The following is a 7,881-nucleotide window of genomic DNA, read 5'->3' as shown; positions in this document are numbered from 1 at the left end:
TCACAATGTCAATAAATGCAGCAAAGGTAACAACAGCAAATATTTACATCTTTTCCTTGCTCTTCCCACTTAGTAGATATCTGTTACAGAGCCAGAAATTTAAACCGTGTCAAGAAGCTGTAAGGGGAACCTTACAGCTATCAACAAAAGCTTACTGGGGGAAGCTCTGCAATGCTATCTTCCTCTCTCTTTGTCAAAGCAAGATTAGTAAGCCACTGCAGTTACGTTTCATAAGGGCATTCAAAATAATTATAATCAAAGCATCAGTTTATTTGTTCTATACACAAACTAATGGTGCAATGACTGATACTTTTTATAACTTTTAAATTTTGTTATAGAAATAAATATGATGCCAGCCCCAGTAATCAATATAAGATATAAAATTCAAGTTCAGTTTTGTCAGAGTCACTCTGGCTGGAGAGTAGACCTGTATGTGAATCTCCTTCTAGCCACTCAACAACACATCATCTCCTGCCTGAATGAAAACCTAGTAATATATGCAAAACATACACTTTGGATGCTGTAATCCTACAAGGAGACTCTGTACAACAAAAGTGACCCATTTCAAAGAGGTCCAGTGAACATCTGTAATAGTGACTGAAGGGGTTTGTGTGACAATATCCCACCATGCTCTAAAGAAGTATACAAGGACCAGCGTTTGGGAGCATTGAGTAATGCTGCCAGCTGCATGGCTGTCATCCCATATGGATTCCAGTCAAGTTCAAACTGCTTCACTTCCATTCCAGCTCCCTGCCACAGAAAACCGATGGCCCATGTGGTTGGACCCTTGTTGTTCATGTTAGACACAGAGATGCTCCCAGCTTCTTCCAGTCCTGCTTGTTGATGAGACTTGATTGTTTTTTCTTCTTCCCAATTTTTTAGGCGATTATTTTTAACTAACCTATAAAAAGAACTATATTCTATGATCAAGAGGAGTGCTCTCCAGGAACGGGATGATTGTTCAATGTTTGTTTAAAATAATCAACACATTCCACTACAATAATGGGCTAAATATGGAAAATCACAATTACATCACTCAACTCAAAGCATTGACAAAATCTTAGACCTACTTATGATAAGCCATTTAATTAAAATAAAAATAGGGAAGCTTGAATAATGTGATAAAGAACACCTAAAAAACTTCTATAGTTACCTGTGCATTTAATGATAAAGATCAGATCCTTTCCCCATGAGCTCAGGAGAAGTCAAACATATCTGCTGTCATCACTGTCACGCAATGTAAGGATGTCATGGTAAGAATGTACAAAATGAAATAAAACAGAAATAAATCAGAAAGGACACAATTGAACTGTTTCTATTTGAACAATGCATCACTACCTTTGTAGTAATTATCAAGAAATACACAGTAAAACATTTAGAATTTTTTTTAATTAGTTTGGCAAAGTCATAGGATGAAAGATAAACATATGCATATCATTTATGCTCACATAAGTCAGGTCTGAGATCAGTTCAGATGAGGTTTCTTTGAGGATCCCCTCAACTGAACTGTTGGACTCAGAACTCCAACTATGGGGAGAATTGCAAGATCTGTGGTCTGACTGTAGAGTGCATGTGTCAGAACTGGATCTCCTCAGTGGCTGAAATGGAGTAGTTGATGGCATGCCCAGATGCACATGGAGGATATGGAAGTTCTTTGGGTCCTGCAGAGGTACCAGTGCAGAGGAAGCAAGCCAGAATAAATTGGTCAATTACCCCAGCCAAATGTTGTCAGCATATATCTGGGTAACTTGAGACTCTAAGGTCGACTGTATCAGTCAATGGGCCTTGGAAGGATTTCCTTATCTTTGGATGGGCAAGATACACAGCATTTCAGAATTATCAAACTACGTGAGCAGAACCCTCAGAACATGCTCCACCTTAGGGACTCTGGCATGACATCATTTGGCCATGACATCTCCCCTAATCTACCCTCTTCCCCCTGACAGGTAGAAGAAAAAAAAAAATGTTGAGACAATGGTCTCACCCATTTTCCCCTAATTCTCATTCCTTCCCACCCCAATCAATTAAGTAAAAATCACCAAAAATAACTGTCCTAAATATTTAAACAATCAGGTGTGCTTCTATATGCCAGCAACAAACATGGGGAAGCTTCCGATTAACCTGTATTAGCACACAATTGTTGAAAGCATAATATTTAAATGTAAGATAATAAAATAGGTATAAATTCAATATGCTAAAGTGCTAATGAAAGGGACAAAGAAATTCTAAATACATCGGGAGACACAACATGTTCACAGATGAGAAGACTGAATCTATTGAACATGTTAATTTTCCCCAAATACATACAAAGCTTTAACACAATCCTATCAGAATCCGATACATTATTATAAAATGTATATGATAAAAAAAAGGCAAAGAAAATGACTACAGTTTTGAAAAAAGCAAAACAGAGAGGAACATATCTTCTTGGGTCCAACATTTGATCTACAACTAGATTCATCAAGGCTTTGCAATATGAATGGCGTCTTAACTAATTTTTGACAAAATTGCAAACCTGATTCAGTGGAGAAGTAACAGCTTTTCAACAAACGATATGTTAAACAACGGATACTCATAGATAAGAAACCTACACACAGAGAGACATACACATTGAACATGAAAACGTAAAATATGAAAATCTAAAGGTTCATAAAATTAATTTTGGATAATATATTGAACCTGGAGCTGAAAAAAAAAGCAACACGATTTATAAAACCACAGAAATTGCTAAGCTGCACTTCATTCATTACAATAGAAGAAAACTTGGTGAAAATTCCTAATTAGAGTAAAGGGAACAATATCAAGTCCAGAGAAAAAATTCACAAGCTGTGTGACTAACAAAAATATGCAGAATCTAAAAGAAATATCAAAATGTTTTAATCAATCCACCAAGAAAATGGACAAAATTCACTTAAATGGGTTTCATTCATTCACCAGAAAATTTACAGATGGCACAAAACACATAACAAAATGTCCAATGTCCCTAGTTGATAGTGCTAGTTAAAATTTCACAAGAAAAAATAATTGCCATAGAGATAACTTAACACCTGTTAGGATGGCTAAAGCAGCATTACCTATAGGTACCTTATATCTGCGTGGATGCAGAGGAAGCAGAGTCTCACACATTGTTGACAAAAATGTCGAATGATGCAGGTGCTTTGTAAGAACAATTCATCCATTTATTAAATTAGCAGATAAGCAACTGTTACATAGCCTGATAATCACGCACCTGAACATATAGTCCAGAGCCAGGAAAACTTACATTTATACAAAAATCTGTATACAATTGCTAATAGTAGTTTTATTCATAATAATAACAGATTGTAAACCACTCAGAAGTCTTTGATAGGGCGAAAGACAAAGCAACCCAGTAACACACAGCAGGACCAATCCTCACAGAGCACAAAATATCAATACATACAACTTAAATGAGTCTCCAGAGAATTATTTGGATTGATCAAAGTCCTGTTCTCAAAGTTTACACATTGTAAGATTCCATTCATATTGCATTCTGAAAGCTAAAATTAAAAGCGTACAGACAATGTATCTGCCATGAAGGGAATCCCAGGTAGACATGAAACACAAGAAAATGTCATTTTAGAAAGCATTCAAAAAGTTTGATGCAACAAAGTGAGAAGAGATTACCTGGCATGTGATGTTGGAGAGCAATTCAGGTTTAATTAATTAGAGTGGAAGAAAGTAGCATGGTGTTTTGCTTGAAATTATATACTGGGTAGCAATAGCAATAAAGCAAAAAGGCAGGAAAAACAACTTTCATCTTTAAGTTAGTTGTATTAGAATTTAACAGCTGAAAAGTAGAAGAAAGATCAGCAAATTCTTCTGGACTTTTCCTAAAACCTTAAACTCCATAAATTTCTAGAATGATCGAATATTGGTAAACCTGCTGTGATAAAATTAAAATCGCTGGATAGTTCTCTATTTATTATGTGAAGATTTGGAAAGTATATTACCTTTTGATACTATTTTGTATCATTTAAATCATGAGGTGCAATATGAAACCATAATATAATTTTCTTTAAATAGTGACAGTTAAATTAATGGTGCATTGAGAGAATTTAGGAAATTATTTACACTAAATTGTGGTAAGCAATTCTAACTGATGACTTTTTTGAAAAATGTGCTTTTAGATGCATTTCTGGCTTTGAAATGATGACATTGACCCTGTCTTTATGGAATCAGAAGTTTCCATGTACCCTTAATGAGCTGAGTGTGCAATCCGAAAATTAGTCTAAGCTACATAGCTCCCAACTTTGCAGTAAGCTGTCCAGTGAGGTAGCTAGAGTGATGTTGCAGAGGTTCAGCCATCAGAACTGTGCTGACGGTCCCAATGCTGAATGGAGTTTTGTGTTAGCAGTCCATAGCTCTTTGTAATTTGCAATGCTAGCAAGAGTACAATGTAATTGGTAGGTAAAGTCAGCAATTGTAACACTTTGGAACTAAAAGGAGAGCTGTGCTTTGAGACCATAGCTGCATTTTAACAACATAACTTTCTGCTCTCTAAGCATCAGTCAAACCTGAGAATCAAAACTAGAGGGAAATGTTAGAAGAGACAGTGGAATACAGAAATCTCATGCTTACCTGACAATGAGATTTATATGCTCATTTATCTATGAAAGATGTCTACATATTTTTATATATAAAATATTGTTAGTTCTTAATATGTAAAGGCAATGATTTGTCTATATTTTATTATCAATAACATAGTAAGTTACAATATAAAAAGTGCAAGACAGTTATGATACAGAATTGTTTTAATGAAAAGTTGCTGCAAGTGAAACAGACAAGTTAACTCAATCAGTGTGTCGACCAAACACTGTATATTTCAGAGCTGGAGTGTGGATTCTTGTATGACACCCAAAGGTTGTTCCTTTGGTTTATAGCCTCAATAGATTTGAGTGTGTACTGCACACTCAGTTCCAAATCCAGTCTTAGAGCTGTGCAGGAGAAAAAGAAAGGCCACAAGCCATCCAGGTGGTTTGTTTGCATATTAAGGCTTAGAGTCATCATTCTGTCTTGCATATTTCTGATACATGTAGTGAAGAAAATATCTGCATTGCAGAATGCTTATGAGTGACAATTTGGCAAAATATATGAAAGCACATCTTTAATTGGAAGTAGGACAAATCACAATTGACATTCATAACAAAGAACAAGACAAAGGTAAGCTGCCAGCTAGTCCTTGTTTGCTTTAAAAATACTAGGGCAGAGGTGGGCATTTGGTCTGTACGTTAGATGTCAGAGGACCAGCATCATTGCATTGTGGGGAAAGCTGATATATGGGATGCAAGCACCCCCAAATTGGATATATGTGATGTCACCACAATACGAGTCCCAGAGAGTGTCCTGGGTGCTCCATTTCCAATCCAGCTCCCCTGCTGTGGCCTGGGAAAGCAGAGAGGAAAATGACTCTAGCCCTCAGGACCCATAGGAGACCCCAAAGAGGCTCCTTGCTCCTGGCTTCTAGCTTCTGATTGGTCTGATTGGTCCAGCTCTAGCTACCAAAATCACTTAGGGAATAAACCAGCAGATGGAAGATCTCTCTCTCTCTCTCTCTCTCTAACTGTCTTTCAAATAAAAATGAAATGGGTGTCTTCTAAATAAGTTGTGAGGACATCTGTGTCCTGTATCAGAATAGTTGAATTTGACCTTTGGCTCTGGCTTCTGATTCTAGCTCCTTGCTGTTTGATCCTGGGGAAAGCGTGTGGGGAATAGCAGTTGGTGATGTAAGTAGTTGAGTTCTTGTCACTGACAGGGAAGACCTGAATTGAGTTGGCACTGCAAACACGTGGAGTGCACAGCGTATTTTCACTCATTCTTTCTCTGTGTCTTCATCTAAAATAACAACAAATATACAAATGAACATAGAAGGACATACATAGAGAAGATGAAATCTGTATTAAGCTGCTATAATTAAGCACGTCTTTAATTGGAGGCCAACCCTCTTCCTTTGCCAACCGTGTCACTCACTTGCCCTTTCTGTGAATGCAGAACCCTCACAGCAGGATGTGGCAAGGCAGAAGCGGAGGGGAACAGATTCATTCTTTGCTCTGTGCCTTCCTGTTATCATTCCAACATCTCAGAAACACATTTTACCTCAACAGCAAGAGTTGTACTGGACCCTAATTTATTTCTTTATTCTTTTTGCCTCTTCTTAGTTTGCTAATTTGATCAATGTCTGATTTTCTTTTACCTTTAGATGTTAGTGGCCTTCTTTGGTTATTGCCTCCTGTTAGTTTCGTTGTTGGCTTTCTTTTTCAAATCACCAACACAATCAAGCAATTTTCAGTGTTAAATTACGTTGGGTGAAATATTTAATTTTGTTTCCGTTTTTGTTCAATCAATCAATAAAAGTCAGTAAGGTAGAATCCATAACCACAATATGAAGGATTTCAAGTATTTTTTTTCCCAGAATGACTCCAGTTATGTCATTAATCTATAGTTTTGTAGGACTTACATGTGGCTTTTTTTCTACATCTTGATTTTGAATTGCATAGTTTTTCACCAGCTTTACATAATATTTTAAAATATTTTCAATGTGAGCATAACACACAGTGGTTAAGACATTAAAAACTCATCCCACATTTTAATGCCTGGCTTTGAGTTCTCTCTTAGTTTCCCATCCAAACTTCTGGTTGGTGTTCATCTTGAGAGGTGGCAGGCATTTACACAAGTACTTGAAACTTGCACCCACACGGGATGACCTGAATCAAGTTGCTGGTTCCTGTATTCAGTAAGATCTGTGGTCAGTCATATGGACATTTGGAAAGTGAGCCTACAGACCAGACATTTTCAACAGCCTCATTGGCTTTCAAGCACATATAACACAAGTGTAATTTTTAAATATACAAATATTTAAAGCCCTTGACAGATTGCATGATATCTCTATGCTGATACAGTAATGCTAGCAAGACTTACAAGAGTAAGAACCATATTTTGTGAGAGCATCACATAATCTTGTAGAACAATTACTGAGGATTTGAAAGCATAGTGGAAGCATTCTTCATGTTTCTCCAAGGGTTAACCATCATCCTGTTTGGTTAATTAATCAAGAGACCTGAGGATTAGTGAGCTTTCCTTCGTTAAGGGTGAATATATTTTTTATAATATTGTAACCTAAGTATTAAAGCATGCTTACTTTATTCCAATGATTATTATAAATATTTTGGTGTACTTATTTGTAATTAAAAATGTATTGTATTAATAATAGAACTTTCCTGTCGAATGGGTGAAGAAACCGAGACACACGCACAGATGAACAGAGCATAGAATTCAACAAGGTCATTAAGGAATTGTTCAACTACTGTTCCCACTACTTATTTTCCAGAACAGTGATATGTATCAATTCTAGGTATACGCAGAGCAAGTTATAACAAATAGTGAACAATCCAAGGGAGACCAACTCTTCCCATTCTTGGAGTGTATCTCTGAGAGCTGCATGTCTTTTTAAGGAGGAAGTTTATTTTGGCTCATATTTTTAGAGGTTCACATTCCAAGAACAGGTGATTGCATTTTTTTTTTAAAGATTTATTTTTATTATTTTTTTATTGGAAAGGCGGATATACAGAGAGGAGAGACAGAGAGGAAGATCGTCCGTCCCATGATTCACTCCCCAAGTGAGCACAACGGCCAATGCTATGCTGATCTGAAGCCAGGAGCCTCTTCCGGGTCTCCCACGTGGGTGCAGGGTCCCAAAGGTTTGGGCCGTCCTCGACTGCTTTCCCAGGCCACAGGCAGGGAGCTGGAACCGGCAGCCCATATGGGATCCCGGGCATGCAAGGGGAGGACCTTAACCACTGTGCCACTGCTCCGGGCCCGGTGATTGCATTCTTGATACAAGGGTAATACAAGAGAATTCAGAGC

The sequence above is a fragment of the Ochotona curzoniae genome, unplaced genomic scaffold, assembly GCF_017591425.1.
Source record: "Ochotona curzoniae isolate NIBS_2020 unplaced genomic scaffold, NIBS_Ocur_1.0 patch404, whole genome shotgun sequence".
NCBI classification, from domain to species: Eukaryota; Metazoa; Chordata; class Mammalia; order Lagomorpha; family Ochotonidae; genus Ochotona; species Ochotona curzoniae.
The sequence above is the reverse complement of the archived record's forward strand: the minus strand, read 5'-3'. Positions refer to the sequence as shown.